The sequence below is a fragment of the Canis aureus genome, chromosome 11 (assembly GCF_053574225.1).
Source record: "Canis aureus isolate CA01 chromosome 11, VMU_Caureus_v.1.0, whole genome shotgun sequence".
Lineage (NCBI taxonomy): Eukaryota > Metazoa > Chordata > Mammalia > Carnivora > Canidae > Canis > Canis aureus.
Window position 1 is genome coordinate 8,408,989 of NC_135621.1, and position 24,575 is coordinate 8,433,563.

The 24,575-nt window shown below is 42.0% G+C and overlaps 1 long non-coding RNA gene across 1 annotated transcript in view; it reads left to right on the forward strand.

Annotated features, from left to right (window-relative positions):
* The first annotated feature begins 10,890 nt into the window (after positions 1–10,890).
* Positions 10,891–24,575, forward strand: part of LOC144322939 (uncharacterized) — a 125,225-nt gene continuing 111,540 nt past the window's right edge. Inside the window, exon 1 of the long non-coding RNA XR_013388522.1 lies at positions 10,891–10,942. This is a non-coding gene — a long non-coding RNA (uncharacterized LOC144322939). The remainder of the gene's footprint in view (positions 10,943–24,575) is intronic.

The following is a 24,575-nucleotide window of genomic DNA, read 5'->3' on the forward strand; positions in this document are numbered from 1 at the left end:
CCTGTTTCTCTCTGATTTCCCCTCCTGTATGTGGGTGAAACCAAGGTCCTCGCAACCCCTAACTGTTGACACGGCTCCGGAGATAGACAGGGAACACACCTGACACAGCAAGGAGGAAAAGCATAAAAGCAAAGGTTTAAGAAGCTTGTGATTTTCTCCCATTTGTTGATTGTGTATGGTTAGTGTGCTATTAAAAAATACCAGTGGGTAAAAAAAAAAAAGCATATTTATGTGGCTAATGAAGCCACGATGACCTACGTATTGGGCATCCTTCATGGTGCCCATCAGGACCACCATGAGGCACCATTTTGCGTCTGGTTAACTGCCCAAATAAAAATCTGGAAATATCAAGGCTTCAGTTTCAAATGATCCATTATGAATCTCTGGAGGGCGTGTAATTTGTTGCTGTCACTTCAAACGAGAGCTTGTCATTATCTCCAATTGTTGGACGTTTACACACCCCATGACCCAGGCAATTCCACTTTAGTTATATAGCTAAGAGAATCTCTCCTGTGCATACACCTGGGAACATGTACAGCATGTCCATGGCACTACTAGCTACGGCAGAGAAAAACCTGGAAAGAATGTAAATGCTCTCAGTGGAGGAGTGGATAAATGAGCCGTGGTACATTTGCACCATAAGTAAATTTAGCAATGTAATATGAAATGAGGAAAGAAGCCATCCCCAATCACATAAACCATGATACCATTTTTGAAAAGTGAAAATAACTAAAATTTAAAAAAATATTTTATTTATTTATTCATGAGAGACACACAGAGAGAGGCAGAGACCCAGGCAGAGGGAGAAGCAGGCTCCATGAAGGGAGCCCGATGTGGGACTCGATCCCAGGACCCCAGAATCACCCCCTGGGCCAAAGGCAGACGCCCAACCGCTGAGCCACCCAGGGATCCCGAAAATAACTAAAATTTAAATATGATGAATATATGGTCAGTTCATAAAACTGTGTAAAAAGAATGGAAGAGGACAGTAGATAACACAGAATGTGTGTTTTTGTTGCCATAGGGAACACTTTGCCTTAGAGGTGAATTAATGTTTCCATTTCAGAACAGCGACAACTTTTGGTAACTTTTAATTAAAAGGCTATTTTGGCTTTTATTCATCAAATTCTTAAGGTCTTAGGCTTCGGCCTTATCCAGGGTACCCATTTAACAGATTTGGCCAGTAGTTTATTGTGGTGGACAAAACAAGACACATCATACACTAAGTACATATACGAAGTATAGTCTTCGCGGAGACAGAGATTTCTGTCTTTTGTCTTTACTATTGTAAAGATCTGGAAACGTCCCTGGCCTAGAGAAGACAATAAAGAACATTTGCCAATAAATAATAATATAGAATGAATGAGAACTTTCTCCCTTGCGCTGAAGGGCAACGTTGCAGTAACATGAAGTGTCCAGTGGGTGGGGCCCACGTTGCATTTTGTATATGACAAAAATTGGAACTTTTTGATGAATGAGCCATATCCTTGCATGGTTCTGCCCGAGCTCTGTAATAAATTTAGGTTTTCTTTGAAGTATATTAATTGGTGCCAAACTTCAGCCTTTTTCATTTAATATTTATTTGTGTTTAACTTTTTTAAAAAAAGATTTTATTTATGTATTTGACAGAGAGAGAGAGAGAGAGAGAGTGAGAGAGAGAGCGAGAGAGCACAAGCAGGGGGAGCGACAGGCAGAGGCAGAGTGAGAGGGACAAACAGGTGACCCACCAACGACCCCAGGGCCCTGGGATCATAACCTGGGCCGAGGGCAGACACTTGGCCCACTGAGCCACTCAGGTGCCTCTGATTAACAACTTTCTGATAGAGAATTGATATCTTTTTCTTTTTTTATAAATTTATTTTTTATTGGTGTTCAATTTGCCAACATATAGAATAACACCCAGTGCTCATCCCATCAAGTGCCCCCCTCAGTGCCCGTCACCCATTCACCCCCACCCCCCGCCCTCCTCCCCTTCCACCACCCCTAGTTCGTTTCCCAGAGTTAGGAGTCTTTATGGTCTGTCTCCCTTTCTGATATTTCCCACACATTTCTTCTCCCTTCCCTTCTATTCCCTTTCACTATTATCTATATTCCCCAAATGAATGGGACCATATAATGTTTGTCCTTCTCCGATTGACTTACTTCACTCAGTATAATACCCTCCAGTTCCATCCACGTTGAAGCAAATGGTGGGTATTTGTCGTGTCTAATAGCTGAGGAATATTCCATTGTATACATAAACCACATCTTCTTTATCCATTCATCTTTCCGTGGACACCGAGGCTCCTTCCAGTTTGGCTATCGTGGCCATTGCTGCTATAAACATCGGGGTGCAGGTGTCCCAGCGTTTCATTGCATCTGTATCTTTGGGGTAAATCCCCAACAGTGCAATTGCTGGGTCGTAGGGCAGGTCTATTTTTAACTCTTTGAGGAACCTCCACACAGTTTTCCGAGTGGCTGCACCAGGTCACATTCCCACCAACAGTGCAGAGGGTTCTCCTTTCTCCACATCCTCTCCAACATTTGTGGTTTCCTGCCTTGTTAATTTTCCCCATTCCCACTGGTGTGAGGTGGGATCTCATTGTGGTTTTGATTTGTATTTCCCTGATGGCCAGTGATGCGGAGCATTTCCTCATGTGCTTGTGGGCCATGTCTATGTCTTCCTCTGTGAGATTTCTGTTCTTTTTTTTTTTTTTTTTTTTTGCCAATTTCAGGATTGGATTGTTTGTTTCTTTGGTGTTGAGTTTAATAAGTTCTTTATAGATCTTGGATACTAGCCCTTTATCTGATACGTCATTTGCAAATCTCTTCTCCCATTTTGTAGGTTGTCTTTGAGTTTTGTTGACTGTATCCTTTGCTGTGCAGGAGCTTCTTATTTTGATGAAGTCCCAATAGTTGATTTTTGCTTTTGTTTCTCTTGCCTTCATGGATGGATCTTGCAAGAAGTTACTGTGGCCGAGTTCAAAAAGGGTGTTGCCTGTGTTCGCCTCTAGGATTTTGATGGAATCTTGTCTCACATTGACATTGATATTTGGTTTTTGAGCTAATATTAAGTGAAAAGTTTTCCCCTCTGTGAAATTTAGCTAAATTGTTAAATCCAGTGCATTTATTTCTGAGTACAGAGCTGAGAGTGTTAAAGAATGAGAAAAATCTGTTTAAAAGAGAATGAGAGGCCAGAGGTGGTAAAGAATGTCATGTAACTGTCAACCGTGCTGACAGCTTCTAAAGGAAAAGAGAGAATCGAAGCAATTTTCTCTATCATGTGGTTAGAAAGGACTGGCGTTCATGTACGTGCAGCGTATTTGGATGAAGTTATTTGATTTATTCGGCTTTCTTTCCTGAGCCACTGATCTAGATGCTCATGGTCGTATGGTTCTGTACGGCTGCGAGCCAGGCCCACTTCTCGCCCCTTCCCACTTTGGAAAACGTTGCTGTGCTCAAGGGCTGTCATCTGCAAAATTCATAGGCTGTCCACTCCTCTGAGTATTCTTTTTACTTTTTTGCTCAGTGGAGAGCTGAGGACCCTGCTTCCCTGCCTGTCTCAGTTTCCCTCCCAGGCCCTCTCGCCAGGGGCCCAGGAGGCCTCTCTGGCCCCCCGATCACCATGCCAACCAGTCTCCTGCCTCCTGAAAACTCCAGCTTGAACTCCTTGTCATCAGACTGTTCTGCAACCCCTGCTTGCCTCATCGTTGACTTCTGTCCCTCCTCCTTGTTTCTTGAATATTTTTAGCTCCTGGCTCACTGCCATCGTCTTCTTAAAACTCCTGTAACAAATTTTGGTTATTTCAGTATCCAGATAAATGATTCTTTCAACACACCATGCTCTTGCTTCCGTAAACTCCTTTTCTCCTGGGATCTTGTCCTTTATCGGTACCTCAGTCGTCACTCCCACGGTCACACTGGCCCCTGCGTTGGCCAAAAATGACTTTCCTCCCTTAACGTCACTTTCAAGCACCCTCTTCCCTCCCACCATGGCCTGTTTCTCTAGCTCCATCTCTCTGACGCTGTCTTCACTTCTCCAACCCCTCCAGACCTTCAGGCCCCTGACCTGACCAGCTTTTCTCCTTCTCTCACTCTCCCTCGTGACCTCACTTGACAGCCATACCTGGCCTGGATTCCAAGCTTCGACATCCTATAATCAATCCCCTTACTTCATCCCTCGTCATAGGTGCATTTATACGTGCATGTGTGCTGGGCTGGGGTGTAAATGTACTTGGCATTGAAAAAAATTCAAGAGGTGCCTGGGTGGCTCAGCTGACTAAGCATCCGACTTTGATCTCAGCCCAGGTTCTTGATCTCAGGGTTGTGAGTCCAAGCCCCACACTGGGCTCCACGTTGGGTGTAGAGCCTGCTTAAAAAAAAAAAAAGTCCGAGAAATATTGTCTTAGAAAATTATTTCACATTGTCTCTCTCTTCAAACTTTTATCACCTCCTCCATCTCACTCTCATCTGATGACCCTGCTTCCTATTGACTAAGTAAATAGGAGGAATTAGAGAATTTCTTCACCTGTCCCCACCTGCCCACATCCTGCTCTCCGTCCTGCTACTGTCTGCATCCCTAAGCCTTGTCCCTTCACTTGTCTCCTGGATCCCCATCAATCCTCAGCTGCTCAAAGACACTGGCTATTAATTACCCTGTAATTAGTTAGAACTTCATTTAGGGTTTCTTTTTTTTTAAGATTTTTTTTTTTTTTTGAGAGAGAGAGAGAGCGCAAAAGATAGCATGAGAGTGGGGGCAAGGGGAGGGGTGGAGGGAGAGGAGAGAGAGAGTCTTAGGCAGGCTCTAAGCGAAGCATGGAGCCTCACTCGGAGCTCAATCCCATGACCCTGAGATCACGACCTGAGCTGAGACCAAGAGTTGGATCCCAACTGAGCCACTCAGGCACCCCTTCATTCGGGTTCTTCTTAATGCTTCATCAATTCTCCCCCTATCTGCTAGATCATTCTTATTAATACTAAGCATTCTGCAATAGGAATCATCCTTAAATACCAAAACCAATTAAAACCTTTGGTGACTCCTCTCTAGTTACTGTCATTTCTCTGCTCATCTTTACACCCAAACTCCTTTAAAGAGTTGTCCGCATAATGGTATCTCAGAGGCTTCTCCTCCTCCTGCCATCTGCCCTTACTTTGATGAGGCTTCCACTTCCATGACTCCAGAAACCTTTTAACCAAGAGTATCAGTGACCTCCGCTTTCCTAAAGCCAGTGAACCTCCCCGGGATAGATCACACTCTCCCCCTTGAAATATTTCCCTATGTAACTTTCAGGACACCAAGCATTGCGCTCCTGGTTTCCCCCAACTTTATCTTCTGCTGCATAAGCCACTACTTGAGACTGTCAAAATACCCATGTTGGAGCTGGAGTGTAAACTCAGTCCTTGGGCCTCTTCTCTTGCTTATTTATATTTACGTCTTGGAGATTTCACCTACGCTTATGGCTTTAAATAACATTTATATACTGACGACTTCCAAGCTGATAGAGCACAGACCTTTCCCCTTCAACTCATATATCCAACTGCCTCTCCGCTTGGGTGCTTACTGGACATCTCAACTTAAAACTGAATGCCTGCCCTGCTCTTCCCATAGTCTTCCCCATGTCAGGTAATAGGAACTCCACACTTCTAGACACTCAAGGTAAAAACCTTAGTGCCAGCCTTGGCTCCTCTTTCTTTTATGCACCACGTCCAGTTGACATCATCATATCCTATTGGCTTTATCCTCAAAATATAACCTAAAGTCAACCACTTTTTGCCACATCTACAGCTCCCACCTTGGACTAAGCCACTGTGTGTAGCAGGTATTTGGCGTATAAACATGAAAAGGAATACTTGGTTGAACTCATCTGATTAATAATGATAATGCAACAGATTAGGGTCATAATAAAGGAATCGCCACTGAAGGGTGAGACACAGAGCTCGGAAGGGCTTTATAAATAAGGTGACATTGGTACCAGATCTTGAAGGATGAGTAGATGTTGGCTCGGTGACTGCAGGTGGGAGAAAGTTTGAGGCAGAAAGTTTTAGCACATGGAGGGGGGCTGTGGTCTGGGGATGGTAAGAGATTTGAGAAAGTTGAAAACATTTTCTCTTGGTGCCATGCCCTGAATGCTAGTAGTGGAGCACCTGAAAGAGAAGAAATGTAGGTGTTTTCTAGAAGCATTTTCAGTTCATTCAATGACCATTTTGAGGCAAATGTGTATCAAATGTGTTACAAAGTCACGTCTGTGATGTTTTGACGACTTCCTGACTTATCGAACCTATACATAGTCCTGACGTTTGAAGTTCTTTAACCCTAGACCTATATGAAGTATATAGTCCACTTTACCAGAGTTCTGAAACCAATATGATCACATTGACTCTGACTGTAGTAATATTTAATTAATAAATTCATGAAGCATTTATTCAGTATAGGAGACTAAGTGTTGTAAGGGATAACAAAAGTCAAGCTATCAAGCTATGAAAAGACGTGGAGGAGGGATCCCTGGGTGGCGCAGCGGTTTGGCGCCTGCCTTTGGCCCAGGGCGCGATCCTGGAGACCCGGGATCGACTCCCACATCGGGCTCCCTGCATGGAGCCTGCTTCTCCCTCTGCCTGTGTCTCTGCCTCTCTCTCTCTCTCTCTGTGTGACTATCATAAATAAAAATTAAAAAAATAAAAAGACATGGAGGAAACTTAAATGCATTTATTATTATTATTATTATTATTATTAGAGAGAATGCACAAGCTGGGGACAGGGACAGAGTGGGAGGGAGGGTGAGAATTTCAAGCAGGCTCCACTCTCACCATTCAGTGCAGAGCCTAACTAGGGCTCAGTCCCATGACCCTGAGATCATGAGCCAAAATCGAGTCAGACACCCAATCAGCTGAGCCACTGAGGCGTCCCTTACATGCATGTTCTTACGTGAAAGAAGCCAATTTGAAAAAATAACAAGCTTTAGAATTCCAACGATAGAACATTCTGGAAAAGGCAGAACTATGGATATAGTAAGATGATTAATAGTTGCTGGGAGGGGAGAGGGAGATTAATGAATAAACAGCACAGAGGATTTTTAGGGCAGTGAAAATACTCTGTGTGATATTATAACAATGGAACACGTCCTTATACATTTGTCCAAACTCCTAGAATGTACACCACCAAGAGCAAACCCTAGTGTAAACTATGGACTTTGGGTGATTAAGATGTGTCAGTGTAGCTGCATTCTTAGTTTAAAAATGTTCCATTCTGAAAAAAAAAAAAAGTTCTATTCTGGTGATGTTGGTAATTGGGGGAGGTGGGGTATGTATATTGTGTAGGGAGTAAGTGGGAACTCTCTGTACCTGCCTCTTAGTGTTGTTGCAAGCCAGAACTCAAAAAAAAAAAAAAAAAAATTAAGTCTGAAGAGGTTCCTGGCAGGTTCAGTGGGTGGAGCATGTGACTGTGGATCTTGGTGTTGTGAGTTCAAGCACCATGTCAGATGTAGAGATTACTTAAAAGTAAAATCTTAAAAAAAAAAAAAAAGTCAAGGTTCATGTTCATAAGGGGCTTAATGTTTTTTACGGAATGATATGCTAGAAAAATAGACCAGAAGTCTGGGAAGAATATATTTTACCATCCTAAAAATGTCTATTTGAGAAATCCTGAAACAGTAAATAAAATAGTAACTCCTGACAATTAATTAGCAGATTTCAAATACTTGTATTTGCCAGTCCACAAAATTAATGTAAGAAAGTTCTGGCATGAAAATCTATTTTCCTTCATATCTTTCTGTTTCAGAGAATTAAGTGTCTCTCTTGTGGTTGAGTGTCTCCCGCTAGTCCCTTGATCGCTTTCTGCGGGCTCCCTGGGGGATATTGCTTCATGGCTCACCTGCCCACCGAGCAGACGTCGGACGCCTGTGTGTTGGGCACGGGGCTGAGACTGAGGGGGCACGTAGGACATGGAATACAAGGCAGCGAGGAGGGCATTTTTAGGGAGCTTTGCTTTGTCTTCCACCATTTGGCTTTTAGCAGCTTCTTCTCCCCAGGTCCCCATATTCTCATCACTCCTTCCTAAATATAATTTTCCCTGTGACCACAGAAGCACCACCGGCAGGACCCACCTGCCTGCCCACCTCCCCTATTACCCTATTTCTTTTCTTCTTATCCCATTCAGGCGTCCTTCAGGGTCATCGTGCGCACACTGCCTCCCCTTCCTCACCTGCAATTTGGCGTCAGCCCCCATCATTCCACCGACTCTTCCAACATAAGCATCAGCCCAATGGCATTCACCTTGCCAAGCCCTGTGATTATTTTCTTGTTCTTATCTTTTTTGGACTACTCTACTGCAATTTTCACTCTTGGTTTCTTTTTCTTTGAAGTCTATGCCCTTGACTTTCATGAACTGGTCACCTCTGGTCATGCAGTTTCTTCCTACTTCCTTCGATTGTCTTCCTGGGCTGGTCCTTCTTTGCTTTTCTCTGTGACTCGGAGCTGTGTCTTTGGGTCTTTGCTGCTGCTTCTGTATGCGCTCTCCGGAGCAGTCTCATTTCCTCTTACCACTTTAGGTTTCTTACTCTGATGATAAGAACCTGGGTTGTATAGCAAATTGCCAGGAGCATGTCTGCTTGGATATCAACTATCTACTGCTCATGGTGACTTGATGTCTCCCAGGCATCTGAAGTCTACATGTTGGAACTGGAATTCTTTTCCTCTCCCACCCCACTCCATACCTGCTCCTTCTCCACCATCTTGTTACTTTCCCCCCTCCACCCCTCACCATTCTATCATCAGCAAGGATGCTGTTTATATCTACTTCCTGAATTGATCCCTTCCCCTCCATGTCTGTTACAATTGCTCTAGTTCAGGCCACCATCATCCTTTGCTTATGTCACTCATAGCTTTTATGCCATATTGTTTCATGGCCCTATGCCTTTGATTGCTTTTGCCTGAGACACCTTTCTTTCTTTCTTTCTTTCTTTTTTTTTAATATAGACAGAAAAAGCACACGAGTTGAGGGAGGGGTGAAAGGAGAGGGAGAAAGAGAGTCTTAAGTAGGCTCCACGCTCTGCATGGAGCCCAACGTGGGGCTCAATCCCAGGACCCTGAGATCATGACCTGAGCTGAAATCAAGAGTCAGATGCTTAACCAGCTGAGCCACCCAAGTGCCCTCTGAGGCACCCTTTCTTTTTTTTTCTTTCTTTCTTTTTTTTTTTTAATTTTTATTTATTTATGATAGTCACACAGAGAGAGGGAGAGAGAGAGAGAGGCAGAGACACAGGCAGAGGGAGAAGCAGGCTCCATGCACTGGGAGCCTGACGTGGGATTCGATCCCGGGTCTCCAGGATCACGCCCTGGGCCAAAGGCAGGCGCTAAACCGCTGCACCACCCAGGGATCCCTGAGGCACCCTTTCTTAAACTGATAGACTTATTCATCCTTCAAGACTTGCCCAAGAATCTTCTTCTCTATGAAGTCTTTTCTGAACTGTGCATAATTTTATTATAGTCAATTTATTTTATTGCATTCATCATTAAAAATAAATGATCCATTTATGTGTCTTTTTTACCCCATTATTCAGTAAATTCTGTGAGGACAGGGAACATGCTTTATTCACCTTTGTTATCATGGTACTTAACTCAGTGCCTAGTATATAGTACGTTATTAAACCCAAATGTAGCTAAGATTTTCCCCCTCGGTTGCAATCTATGAGCTTTAGTACGTTACAACATGCTTGGCCTTCTCTCCTTGTTAAACAAACCATGACCGAGTGCTTCCTGTGAGTGGGCACTGTGAAGGAGCGGTCACGATGTGCCCTGAGAACTGCAAGTGGACTAATAAGGCCATAGTGGGATATCGGGGGAGGGGCAAAACCAGAAAAGTAATCCAGGCCAGATCATGAAGGACCATGCACAGGATGGCTTTTGTTCAGAGAGAGTATTCTGTGGCAGAGTCCAAATGGATGGTGAGGACAAGATTGGAAGCAGAGAAATCTTTCGTAGAAGCCAATATGGTACTTGGATCCCACCTCATGACGTGTCTATTTGGGCTCCCAATATTTTCCAGTAACAGATTGTGGCTTTAAAGGTATTGAATTGTATGTATCCATATATTCATTTCATAGCCCTTATTAGCGACTGTTAGGTGCTAAATATTACCTGTATGGTATCCTGGGGACCTCAGAGGAGTAGATACCATGGTTCATTTCAGAGAAATCATGGTCTGGTGGTAGTACTGGACATGGGGCTGGTTCAGTATCAGTGCTGTGGGAGAGGTGAGCACAGATTGCCTGGAGAGCACAGAAGGGGAATGACCTCTCAGATGGGAGCTGGGAGCCCAGAGAAGACAGTCTGGAGCAGTGGCTCTGAGCGAAATTCTGAAGGATGAGTAAGAATTAGCCTCTCAAAAAAGCTGGAGGCCTGCCAAGACACTCCAGGCAATGGGAACAGCTTGTGCAAGGACTCAAATGAGATGACGGAGTTTTTAGTGGCTTGACTCATGGTGCGTCTGGGGGGTAGGACCAGGAAGGAGGTAGAAGGAATAAGCAGGCAGCCCCTTAAAATCTACATCTTATCTTGCAGGGGTTGTTGCAGAAGAATGTGAATTCTGACTCACTTTCAGTGATGTGTTCGGTAGAACAGGGTAATTGCTATGCTCTGTATTTAAGAAACTGAACTATACGTGGTAAGACAAATCATCAAAATCATTGGGGCCTTTTGGTAAAAATATTCTCAGGGAAGAAGGGTTAGTGAGTCTTTCTCTAGTCACCAATCCATATTGCTTGGTTTGGATCTGTCTCTGGCTCATATTCAGAAATTGAATCCAAGAAATCCTGCAATTTCCCAGAGGGCCAATAGTTCCTGTAATAACTACTCTCATGACATTTCCTGGATATGATAAACTCTCTGGTCCCATATTTATAGATTTATAAGTCAGAGATTTTCTTCAGCGAGAGCCCTCAGATCACTGCGCAGGATGCCACAGAGCAAGGTAATGACTAGCCTGGCAGAGAAAGCAAGGGGGTGTCTAATAGGGGCATTTCCTGGCTGCAAACTATCTCCTCCTATGTAAACAGATTGGGTCGAAGTTGTATTTTTTATTCCAGAATAACTTGGGTTCCTTAGATCACTGTACAACGTGCTTCAACACAAAAATAGTCACTCACCTAGCAGAAGTGTCACTACTACTACTACTGCCTACCACTGACTTCATTCTGAGATGTGACCCTGCCAGAGAAGGATGAGGAAAGAATATAGTTTTATAATTTAATAGATGTGCAACCTCCTGTGGTTGATTTTATTTTCTGTACTGGGTTTCAGGATTGCTATGAATTAGAACATTTTTTTTTCACATGGAAATAACACTACCAGTGCCTTGGTCATTGGTGAATGTCTCCTCCAGTATCTTACCTTTAGGGCTGAGGAATAAGTCTTAATGCTCATCACCCGTTTAACCCATTCCCCACCAACCTCCCCTCCAGCAGCCCTCAGTTTGTCCTCTATGGTTTGCTTCCTTCTCTTTTTGTCCCCTTTCCCCAAAGTTCATCTGTTTTATTTCTTAAATTCCGCATATGAGCAAAATCATATGGTATATGTTTTTCTCTGACTTGTTTCACTAAGCATCATCCACTCTAGCTGCATCCGTGTCATGGCAAATCCCAGTATCCAGTCTTTAGCGAAGCCCTGTGATTTCTTTTCTTGGAAATGTCTTGCATATCCCTTCTTTGGTATACCTGGATTGCTGCAAACATCTCTTAGCTGGTAACTGTTTTTCCTCTTCCCTTTTGCAAATCATTTTTCCCCCTTAGTGTTGAAGAGTACCTCTGAAGCCCTCATAGAACGCTGATTTCCATGTGCCATTTCCTTGCTTTAGAATTGTATTGACACCAGGATTTTTTCAGAAGTATATCTGATCACCTGTTTGACTTTCAGTGTCCTGTGGAGGAAGCAGTGTGTTATAGTGGAAAGGGCAGATTTTGGATCCAAACAAAAGTAGACTTGAATCCTGGGTACAGATTTATATCCACTAGATATTGCAAAAGTAACCTAACCTTTCAGAGAATCCATTTGCTTAACTATAAGATAATATCTATTTGTGCAGGGAAGGATTAGCTCAACAGGTTTACATTGTCCAAACCCTGAACATTTCAGAGAAAGGTGGGGCCCTTGCCTGACCTCTTAGAAATAATCTCTAGGCTCTTAGAAAATCCTGCTTACTTAAAATTTTTTTTCTTATTTAATCCTGACAGACACACAGAGAGAGGCAGAGACACAGGCAGAGGGAGAAGCGGGCTCTATGCGGGGAGCCCAATGCAGGACTCGATCCCAGGACCCTGGGATCATGACCTGAGCCAAAGGCAGACGCTCAACCACTGAGCCACCCAAGTGCCCCAGAAAATCCTGCTTATTAAAAGCCTTTTTGTTTACCTGAGGCTTTGAGCCACACCAGGTAGTTTAAACTAATGATGTGGTTTATATGTGATTGAATCTGAGGGTATTCTTAGAGAGCCCCAAATGATGCTATTTCACAGAATTTTAGTAAGTTATTATTTTTAAAAAGATTTTATTTATTTATTCATGAGAGACAGAGAGAGAGGCAGAGACATAGGCAGAGGGAGAAGCAGGCTCCCCACAAGGAGCCCGGAACTCTGGGATCACACCCCCAGCCAAAGGCAGATGCTCAACCACTGAGCCACCCAGACATCCCAGAATTTTTTTTAAGTTAAATGAGATGGTTCCTATAAAGCATCTAGACATGAGTTGTTTTTTCCTTCAGATTCTTTATACTTCCCTCCCCTCATTTATGCTGTCTTCTATCTGATAGCTCTCCTGCCTTTACCTTCTGTGACATTGAAGCTGCATTTCTTACTGATACACTATACCTGTGCCTGCACCAAACTGGCTTTCCCTTTGGCCTAAACAAAGCCTAGTGTATTCCTTCCTGGCACACCTGAAATCCTACCTTTTCTATGGATCCTCCAATGACTACCCCAGCCTGGGATAATTTCTTTCCTTCCTGAATTTTTATTGCACTTTTACCTGGTAACAAAATCTGGGTGCCACCTTGTGCACCTGTATATTGGGCCTCTAAGTAGATTGTAGAAAACTTGAGTGAATGGAGTATGTTTTATTTTTCTTGGTCTCTTCCTTGGTAGATTCTTAGTGAATGTTGATTTTTAGATTTGCTCATTGTTTCGTATTTTGAGCTCACACACTCTCAAGAGTGTGTAACTAAGGTTGAAGGCCTATTGCCTATGTGCCAAGTCACTTATGTATTGTAATGATCCAAACCCCCTCTGCCCCCGTATGCTCTTTGATTGCCTCTTCTGCTGTGGGCCAGATAGGTGTTGGCAGCAGCCAGGGCAACTCACCCAAGTCTTTTTCACTCTGATGGCTCCAGAAGGTTCTGGAGTTACAAATGCATGACCTGTTTTCCAGACACCTTGTACCCCAAGGTATTCTTGCTTGTATTTTCTTCTCTACCTATCCTGTGTCTACACATTAGTTAAGGCACAGTGAAAGTGCTATTTCCAGCATAAAACTGCTCTTGATTACATCAGGTCACATTGGTTTTTGTCTACATTTATGGAATTGACTATCTATAGATGATTATCAAACAGCTGAGAGGTCAACCTCCAAACCAATTACAGTTGTAAGAATACTGTCCTCCATGACATTCCCATTTCAACATGTGCAATTTGCTGGAGCATCTGGCAGTATAATGCTGATATGATAATAAAACATTTATTGAGCACCCACTCCATGATGGGCTCCATGCTAACCTCTTTCATACATTATCTTATTTCATCTTTATATATATATTTTTAATTTTTAAGTAATCTCTACACCAATGTGGAGCTCAAACCTACAACTCTAAGATTAAGAGTTGCATGCTCTACTGACTGAGCCAGCCAGGCTCCCCTATCATAGTTCATCTTGTAGCAGTCCTATGAGGTGACTATTAATATTATTTCAATTTTACCAATGAGAAAACTAATGCTTAGAGATGCTCAGTCACCTCACTCTTGTCCAAGTAGAGTTTAGTAGCAATCCAGACAGATTCTTTTTTTTAAATAATAAATTTATTTTTTATTGGTGTTCAATTTGCCAACATACAGAATAATACCCAGTGCTCATCCCGTCAAGTGCCCCCTCTCAGTGCCCGCCACCCAGTCACCCCCACCCCCCAGCCCTCCTCCCCTTCCACCACCCCTACTTCGTTTCCCAGAGTTAGGAGTCTTCTATGTTCTCTCCCTTGGTCCAGACAGATTCTATATTTGAAACACATTGACCTTGTAGGTTGCGAGTACCAGGGCTCTTGTCATCACTCTTGGCTTCTCTTGAGACTTTCAGAAGGTAAAAATTCAGTCCTTGTGGAAAATAACTGGGGCCCCTGGGCTTATACTATTTATCACCATGCTGCTTAGATAATTGTTTAACTTCTTCAATTTATTACCAACTAAAGTAGTGAAAAACTCACTTTAATACCTCCTATTCTCCATGATGACTAGCAAGTTACCTTAAAAATAATAACTGAAAAAAAATGGCTACTTTTTGCCCTGTATTGATTAATTTGCCCAGGTCCACTTTGAATATACCTATTTACTCAACTAGGGTTATGAGCTGACCCTAGTGACAGACTTGTGTAGCTCTCTGGATGGATTCTATGGGTTGAAAAATCATCCCAGACTCTTGCCATGGAAGTTCTAGACAGTACAGTGCCAGTTAATGCATGTCTCTAAAAAGTAATATTTATTATTATTTTTCAAATTCTCCAGAAATCCTCCAGAAATTCTCCAGCAATCTTTTTTACATGAGTTGAAAAAAATTTAAAAATAAGAACATTTCTGATGTTTGTTATGAAGAATCACCATTTTGATCTTAACTGCCATGGGGTCCGGATCACATGATATATGGTAACACGAGAGTTTGCAGTTTTTAAAAGGGAAATCAGTTATTATACAAAACAAAAATTATTTCTATAAAATAATATCTCACAGCATATAGTCAGTAAGGAGATTCTCTTCTTCTTCTTCCCACCAAATTTAGAAAGCTAGTAATGAAGATAAATATAGTTATATATAGAGAGATAATTATCCTGATTCAACATCAAGGTGGGAAATTCAAGGAAACAAAAAGTTTTCTTCTGATTGACTGGTAGTAGCCTGGGTCATTGTGTGTTGAGAAGAATTCTGAGGCTGTGCCCTGCTTAGAGAGAAGAAAAGCCAAAATTGATTAGTGATTCCTAACACAGATAGAGGAAAGACAGTAGCAGCATGTGTGCCAACAATTGTTATACGTGGACCAGTGTTTGGAGATTAATTCAAGAATTGGAAAAGGGAAGTTGGATCACGAAATGGCACCTTGAAACAACATTCATCTGTGCTTTATATGTTTTGCAAGTTGGCTCTAATGTAATAAAATTATATTTTGATGGTGAAAACCACTATGGAATCAGTGTTTCATGATAAAAATTGGGACAAGAATACACTGTGCAATATTCTTTTTTGTGTGTGTTTTGATTCAAAAGCAATTGTCATCCAAATCCAATTTCAGAATCATTATTTTTTGAAAGAATACTAAATATGAAAAGAGAGGGTCACAGCTTGAGTTTCTGATACAGTGCTGTATTTATCCAGCGGAGTAAAGAACTGACATTTGGAAATGTTCTTGTTTACCTGTCCACCTGGAAAACTGTCCTCTAGAAATCATTGCCAAAGGGGCTGTATGGTCTTCACTAATTTTCTGATGCAGTATTTATGGTCACAGAATCTTTACTCCAGGTTTATTTTTTTTAAGATTTTATTTATTTATGAGAGAGAGAGAGAGAGAGAGAGAGAGGCAGAGATACAGGTAGAGGGAGAAGGAGGCTCCATGCAAGGAGCCCGATGTGGGACTTGGTCCCGGGACTCCAGGATCACGCCCTGGGCCATGGGCAGATGCCAAACTGCTGACCCACCCAGGGATCCCCCATGCTCCAGGTTTCAAAGTAGGTAGAGCTCTGTAGGAATAGAAATATTCATTTGTCTACTCATAATTTTACTTAGAAAATATTTTCTTTTTCAACTGCATTCTTAACATTTCTTTATTCTTAAATATCTGGTTTTCTGGTAATTTCAGACAATTTACTATCAGCAAATAGGTTTACTACAGACTAGACTTATGTACTTTTTGTCCTTCTAAACTTAACTTGAACTTGTAATGGCCATATATCTCATTGATTCTCTAAAGGAGACAATATATTCCTGTTCTGACATTGTTTAAATGCTTTTATTTTCTTCTTTTGTGCTCCTGATCTTCCCTGCCCTCTGCCTACCCTGTACCCTTTCAATCAACTCTTATTTACTATTAACTCACTAATACCACACTTTTTTCCATTTGGAGATATTTTCTTACATTCCATTGTTCCAGATAGTTATTGTTGCTCAAAAACCACCTCAAAAGTCAGGGGCTATATATACTCTCTTAGTTCTGTGGATGGACTGGGCTGCGCTGGCAAGGTTTCACTTGGAGTCACTCATGCAGTTACAGTCAGATGTCAGCTGGGGCTGCAGTCACCCTAAGACTATGCTGGGCCAGTGATCTCAGTTGACTCCTGCATGTGGTTGAAAATGCTGATGGTGGTGTTAGCTGGGAGCTCAACTGAGGCTGTGAACCAGAGAACCTACATATAGCCTCTCTGTGTCACTTGGGCTTCTCCCAGCACGGTGGCTCTGATTCAAGTGGGAAGTGGCTTAGAACAGAGCATTTCATGAGGCTCAAGCAGAACCTCCAAGCTTTTTATGAACTAGTGTTGGAAGTCCAAGAATATTACTTCCATGATGGTCTATTGGTCAAACAAATTACAATGTCCAGCCCCAATGTCCAATGTCAAAAGAGGGTAATTAGATGCCATCTTTAATTGGGAGATGACAAGGTCACCATGGAGAAGAATATGTGGAGTGGGAAATATTTTGAAAAATATATTCTGCTAAATACATTTTTATTCTTTAAAAAGGCATGAATCATATATTTTACCTGCCTCCTGACCACCTAGTCTTTTCCCCTGTGACCCTGCATGGTGTGCGGTGGCTCTGTATGGGACCTGTGAGGATAATAAAACCTCTTCCAAGCCTTGTCCTCTTCTCCTCTTGTGGAGTACCAGCTTCACCATTACCATATCCAGCAAGAATCATTCGAAGGGCTTCTTAAAACAGAGTGCTGGGCCCCACCCCCAGGGTTTCTGATTCAGAATAGTTGAGCTATTAGAATTAGCATGAGTGGATTAGGGAAGCCCCTTTCCATGGACTGAAAACCCACTAGAACAGTGCTCCTCTGACTTGAATGTACATCCCTAGTGACTGTGTTAAAGTGTAGATTCTGAGGCACTTGGGTGACTCAGTGGTTGAGTATCTGCCTTTGGCTCAGGTGGTGAGCCCAGGGTCCTGCAAGGACCACAGGGAGCCTGCTTCTCCCTCTGCCTATGTCTCTGCCCCAATCTGTGTCTCTCATGAACAAATAAATAAAATCTTTAAAAAAATGTAGATTCTGCATTTCTGACAGGTGCTCAGGGATTGCCCATGCTGCTGGATCACAGAAAGAATACTGTGTAACAAGGTACTTGAATATTGAATAAGCAATCTGTAGAGACCATTATAAACCTAAATTTGGCCATTTGGGGGGGATTATGATTTAAAAAGAAAAAAAGACCAGGTAGAGGGCCACGTGTGAGTTAGCCACGTAAATGAAATTGAAAAGTGACAAGTGGTCCTGGAGGGACCTGAAGTACAGACACAGGAGCTGTAGAATAACCATCCCGCCACCTTCCATGTTAATTGGGCCTTTAATGGACTTTTCTTACCAGCGTCTTGCTTTTTAATGTATTAGGTTTCTTGTTATGAAATTTATTGTGTATAATGTTATGTGAAGGATATAGTTGATATGCAGAAAAAAACAACAAATATAGCCCCATTTAAAAAATTGTTTTGGCCTAGAATAAAAAAAAAGTCTGAAAAGTAGGTAAAATAGCAGTCAATTTGGAGTAGTCAAAAACCTTGACTAACACAAAACTATTTCCACCATACTCAAGGCTCCCTGATGCCTGAATTGCCATTAGAAATTCACTTTCTTTGTGGCGGTGGGGGTTATGGAATGCTAACACACAAATGCTCCTGGATTATTATTACTTGATTTGTGTTCAGAACAAGACAACACACAAGAAATAACACGCGTGGGGTGCTCTTGGGAAATATACAAGTCTTGGCACTGTCCTTAGGGATTCAGATAACAATAGATTTCATGGGCCATCAGCCTGTGTTTTAAAAATCTCCCTGGGTGATTTTCATTTGCATCCTCTGTGGGGATCCATTGCCTTTGTGGGTCTTTCCCACTGAGAATAGCATTGCTCAGAATGAGGCCAAGTGAGGCAGGAGGCAGCGGAAAGCATGTGAGATTTAGGGTCAAAAGTCTGATTTGAACCTTGCTCAGTCCTTAAAAGTATGGTCTTGGATAAAAGGTCTCTACATCTGTATACTGAGAATTCTTAATCATAGATTGCTCGCGATGTTGTTGTCAGAGTTAAGTGAGATATTGCATATAAGCACTTTGCAAATTCTAAAACACGCATATGTTATCGCAATCACTGAGCTGTAGGAAAGTGAAGTGCTGATGGTGGGAGATGTGGGGGCATACCGCGTTAGTTTTTTTGTGTATGAGCTCTCTGTATGTATATTTACGAAGAAATGTGAAGGGGATGGGGTTATTTAGCCTGAAGAAAGGAGGTTTCTCAGCCTTGGTGCTAGTGGTGTTTGGAGTACCTAATTCTTTTGTTGTGTTGGGTGGGGGGGGGGAGACGAAGGGCTGTCCTATGCACTGTTGCCTGTTCAGCATCCCTAGCTTCTACACACTCAGTGCCAGTCACCCCCTCCCACTCTCCTAGTTGTGATAACAAAATGTTTCCAGAATTACCCAATGTGCCCTGGGAGGCAAAACTGCCCCCCATTAAGAATCACTACTCTAAAAGCAGTTATCATCTTCTATTAAGTGATATCAAAATCAAATGATCAGAATAATGAATACTTAGTTTTCAACTCTACTCCACAGGCCAGCAGAAAGCATTATTCACAACATCAGGAAGGAACAAATAGTCCTGTATTTAAAACTTGGAATAGTTTATCACACGTGGCCTTTGTCTTTTTTTTTTTTTAAAGGTTTTATTTATTTATTTATTTATTTATTTATTTATTATTATTATTATTATTTTTAGATTTATTTTTATTGGTGTTCAATTTACTAACATACAGAATAACCCCCAGTGCCCGTCACCCATTCACTCCCACCCCCCGCCCTCCTCCCCTTCTACCACCCCTAGTTCGTTTCCCAGAGTTAGCAGTCTTTACGTTCTGTCTCCCTTTCTGATATTTCCCACACATTTCTTCTCCCTTCCCTTCTATTCCCTTTCACTATTATTTATATTCCCCAAATGAATGAGAACACAAATGTTGGAGAGGATGCGGAGAAAAGGGAACCCTCTTACACTGTTGGTGGGAATGTGACCTGGTGCAGCCACTCTGGAAAACTGTGTGGAGGTTCCTCAAAGAGTTAAAAATAGACCTGCCCTACGACCCAGCAATTGCACTGTTGGGGATTTACCCCAGAGATACAAATTCAATGAAACGCCGGGACACCTGCACCCCGATGTTTCTAGCAGCAATGGCCACGATAGCCAAACTGTGGAAGGAGCCTTGGTGTCCAACGAAAGATGAATGGATAAAGAAGATGTGGTTTATGTATACAATGGAATATTACTCAGCCATTAGAAATGACAAATACCCACGATTTGCTTCAATGTGGATGGAACTGGAGGGTATTATGCTGAGTGAAGTAAGTCAGTCGGAGAAGGACAAACATTATATGTTCTCATTCATTTGGTTTTATTTATTAATTAGAGAGAGAGCACAAGCAGGGGGAGCTGCAGAGGGAGAGGGAAGAGCAGACTTCCCGCTGAGCAGGGAGCCAGATACAGGACTCAATCCCAGGACCCTGAGATCATGACCTGAGCTGATCATGACCTGAGCAGATGCTTAACCGACTGAGCCACTCAGGCGCCCCCAAATGCAGCCCTTTGAATAATGTGTCCTGGTTTACTCAAGATATTAGCACAGAAAATCCTATGTCTTAGGAAGCCTCTCCCTATTCTTTATTTTTGTTCTCAGTAGAACCCAGAGAAGGGGATCATTCCACATTCGTTGGCAATGAAGGGAACTGACACTTGCTGGGCACCTGTGTTGGGTGAATCAGGTGTCTTACAAGCTTCCGTCACTTTATCCTCACAGTAGCCCTGCAAGGTAGGTGGTCCTGTGTCAGAAGCAGCAGCTGAGACCCAGAGTAACACAGAAACTTCCCCAGATGTTGGCAGAGCTAGCAAGTGGCAGACGGAGGGTTCAGCTTCAGGTGTTTCTCCATCCAATGTCTTCATTCTTCCCACCACTCTCGCTAGTGGCCTGAAGCTGCAATCTGTTTTTCTTGAGTTTTTGGGAAAGTGTTTCTAAGTGAGGGAAGTGGGAACATAATCACTAGCCCTGCAGTCTATTTCCGTAGAGCTCTTTATCTTCTTCTTCTTTTTTTAAAGATTTGTTTATCCATGAGAGACACACAGGAAGAGCCAGAGACACAGGCAGAGGGAGAAGCAGGTTCCTCGAGGGGAGCCTGTTGTGGGACTCGACCCTGGGACCCTGGGATCACGCTCTGAGCCAAAGACAGATGCTCAACCACTGAGGCACCCAGGTGTCCCTCTGTAGAGCACTTCTTAATGAGTTTCCAAGATCAAAGCCATTCAGGGTAAATGCCCTCTTTGCTTCTCTCCCAGTAGAGGAAGAGAACCTGAAAAACGCTTAAGCATCCTCTCCTGGAAGTAGAATCAAACTATGAGAATCTCTGTTTACGAGGGGCCCAGAGACTATAGTTGGGGTCCATCAGATTCCATTAGAGTCAAACAATCTCCTGCAATTCCCTCTAGCTCTCTAGGTGAGAGAGTGATATTTGGGTTTTTCAATATGTCTTGGTTAATTATATTGCATAATGGCCCATCTGCTGTAAAAGATACATTGATTAACAGCAAAATTATATTACAGATGTCTCATTATCTTAGAAATGCTATTATCAAAAAAAAAAAAAAAAGAAAGAAATGCTATTATCTGTCTCAATTCACTGTAATAGGACAGAGCACAGTGGCTTAAAATTGTCCTCGGTCATGGGAGAGCCTCGGGGGAGAGGAGATTAGGAGAGTGATATAAATGAGGAAGTAAGCCCCTGAGTGTAGCTATAGGATCTGGAATGCAACTAAAAATAGGCTGAGTGTTTCTACAGACTGGAACTAAAACCAAGGCAACCACAGGGTGCATAACGCGTTTCTGTAAGAAGTGGTTCTTGTACGAATGCTAATGAGAAAATTAAGGATAACCAAAAGTTATCCTTATTTGCTATTTGTCACATTTTAAGTGCACATGACTTGTTTAAGAAACAAATTTGCTGAATAAAATCAGTTATTTAAGCATAATTTTGTATCTATGGTTTATAGATAACTTTTTAGATAGGATAAAAATAATAAAACTGAGATGAGGAGTTCTCTAATGTGTGTGTGGTAAGCTCTTTGTGTGATGAGAATACTTTAGGGACGCCTGGGTGGCTCATGGTTGAGCGTTTGCCTTTAGCTCAGGTCGTGACCCTGGGGTCCTGGGATCGAGTCCCACGTTGGGCTCCCTGCATGGAGCCTGCTTCTCCTTCTGCCTGTGTCTCTGCCTCTCTCTCTGGGTCTCTCATGAATAAATAAATAAAATCTTTAAAAAAATCCTTTAAAACTCATGGCAAATCATTTACTGGGCATTTGAAGAGGAATAAGGTTGCCACGTGCATGGCAGTGACAAAGTAGCACATGAGCAGATTTTGGCTGCACTGACCCTTTGTTCCTAATCTCATGGTTCGGTTTTTGAAAACAAGGCATTTGTGGATTATTAATCTTCACTGGGGGCCCTGGTCTTCTAAGGAACTCAAAAATCATATCGTGGGATGGCGCCTTACAGATACTCTTTAGATAATTCAGTCTAAAGAGACAGTTAAGGGATGTGAAAATCATCTTCAAATATTTGAAGAAGTTGCAGGTAGAAGACAGATTAGGATTTTTTTTTCCTTTCTTCTCTAAATTGATTTTATTTATTTATTTATTTATTTATTTACTTATTGTTAATTTATTTTTATTGGTGTTCAATTTGCCAACATATAGAATAACACCCAGTGCTCATCCCATCAAGTGCCCCCCTCAGTGCCCGTCACCCCCACCCCCACCCACCTCCCTTTCCCCCACCCCTTGTTCTGTTCCTAGAGTTCTGTCTCCCTTTCTGATATTTCCCACTCATTTTTTCTCCTTTCCCCTTTATTCCCTTTCACTATTTTTTATATTCCCCAAATGAATGAGACCATATAATGTTTGTCCTTCTCCGATTGACTTATTTCACTCAGCATAATACCCTCCAGTTCCATCCACGTCGAAGCAAATGGTGGGTATTTGTCGTTTTTAATGGCTGAGGAATATTCCACTGTATACATAGACCACATCTTCTTTATCCATTCAGACAGACTAGGATTTTATAAGTAATGAAGGGATCCATAATTGGGCTCTTGGGTGGAAGTTAGACACACATTTCAACTTCACTACAGAGCAGTACACTGGGCTGTTCCAGAAAGGAATGGGCTGCATGATGGGACAGTAAGTTTTCAGGCACATCAAGTTCATGTGTATTTGTTCCTCCAGTCATTTGTTCATTCACTTACCAAGTAATTACAAGTGCCTACTATGTGCCAGGGACTGGTCTAAATTCTGGGAATATTGTCATAGGCCAGAAAGACAAGGTCCCCGATCTCCCTTATATTCTAGGATAGGGGTTGACAGACTTTTCCCTTAAAAGGCCAGATAGAAAATTTCAGGTTTTGCAGGCCATATGGTCTCTGCTGCGCCTACTAAACTACACCAATGGTAGTGCAAAAGTAGGTGTAGACCAGGAGTTGGCAAACAGGCCCATAGGACAAATTCTGCTCGCCATCTGCTTTTGTAAATCCAGTTGGTTATCCTGGCAAACAGCCCCACCCATTCATTTCTGTGTTGTCTACATCTGCCTTTATGCTACAAGGGCAGATAGTTGTGCCAGGGATAGTATGCCTTGGAAAGCCTAACCTATTTCTTGTCTCACCCTTTGAGGAAAGCATTTGCTGGTCTGTGCCGTGTGACATGTATAAACATGTGTTCTAATAAAACTTCTCTGATGGGCACCAATGTCTAATTTTATATGATTTCCACGTGTCACAAAAATTTCTTAAAGAAATTGTTGAAAACATTTAAAACTGTAAAAACTAGTTCACAGGTCATATGAAAGACGAGGTGGGTTAGCCAATCCTTGTTCTAAAGTATTTTAGCCAATCCATATATCTGGAATAGTACTATCTTCCCTGGCAGGAGTATTTCAAAGGGAAAAAAGTAAAAATATGTGATTAGGTATTTGACTGAAGTCACTAGTAAGTTCAATTTTAAATAGTTATCTAATACCACTTTTAGGAACCACCTGAATATTTTGTTCTGATATACTTTCATTTTTTTCCTAGGAGAGATTTTTGTTTTTGGCAAATGCCTGTGCTGAAATTCTGAGTGAAACTGTAAATCCTCCTTTTATCCAGTCCTTACTGATGATTTCCTTTGAGCTATCTCTCTTTCAATTGTTAAAAGATCATAGGTCCCTTCAGATTTTACAACCTTTTTTATTTTTCTCTTTTGTGCATTAGTAGATTTAATCTGAAAACTGAAATTCTTTTTGAGTAATACAATTGAGTTCCCTTCCCCACTTGATAGATTAAAGTGTTTTTCATTCTGTGCTTATGTTGCCATTGGATTGACTAGTGTCTTTCTTGAGGAGTTGACACCAACAGGTGTCTCATTTAAAGAGTAAATGCCGTGTCTTATTACTGGAAACTGCCGATGAGGGGCAAATGGGACACTAAATAAAAACTGGGCAACAATCTAACCATTGGGATGACCTTAAACAACATGATTTACAGCAGCATTGTTCTCAAACATAAAAGGTGACATTATCTTGGCCTGTTTAATTGACTTATTTACTTTGAAATTAAAAACAAATAGGGGTTTTGTGAAACAAGGGATGGGACTGGGGTTTCCATTGACTTCCGGCACTGACTCCTTGCCCCTCTCTGCCAAGAAGCTTGCTACAGAGCGGTCAAGTCACCTTGACTAATGGGCCTGTTACTTTATGTGACTCAATTCTCATCTAAAAAAAGGACTTTGCAATAAAAATCTTATTTTTATGTGAATTACATGTGAGATTTATTTGTAAAAGTTTATTTATGTAAATTACATAAAGAATACAAACAAATCCGTGCTCACTGCTAACACAAGCACCACTTTCCTCCTTTCCTTCCTACAAAAAGGGATATTTAATTTTAAAAGTGGAAGGATGACTTCTGTTTCAGGGGCATAGACATAAATCCTCTGAAACTAATGTTGATTCTGGCCATGGACAGATGCAAGGACAGCGATGGCATCATCTGTAAGCAGTGATTACAGTTATTACATTCACTGTGAT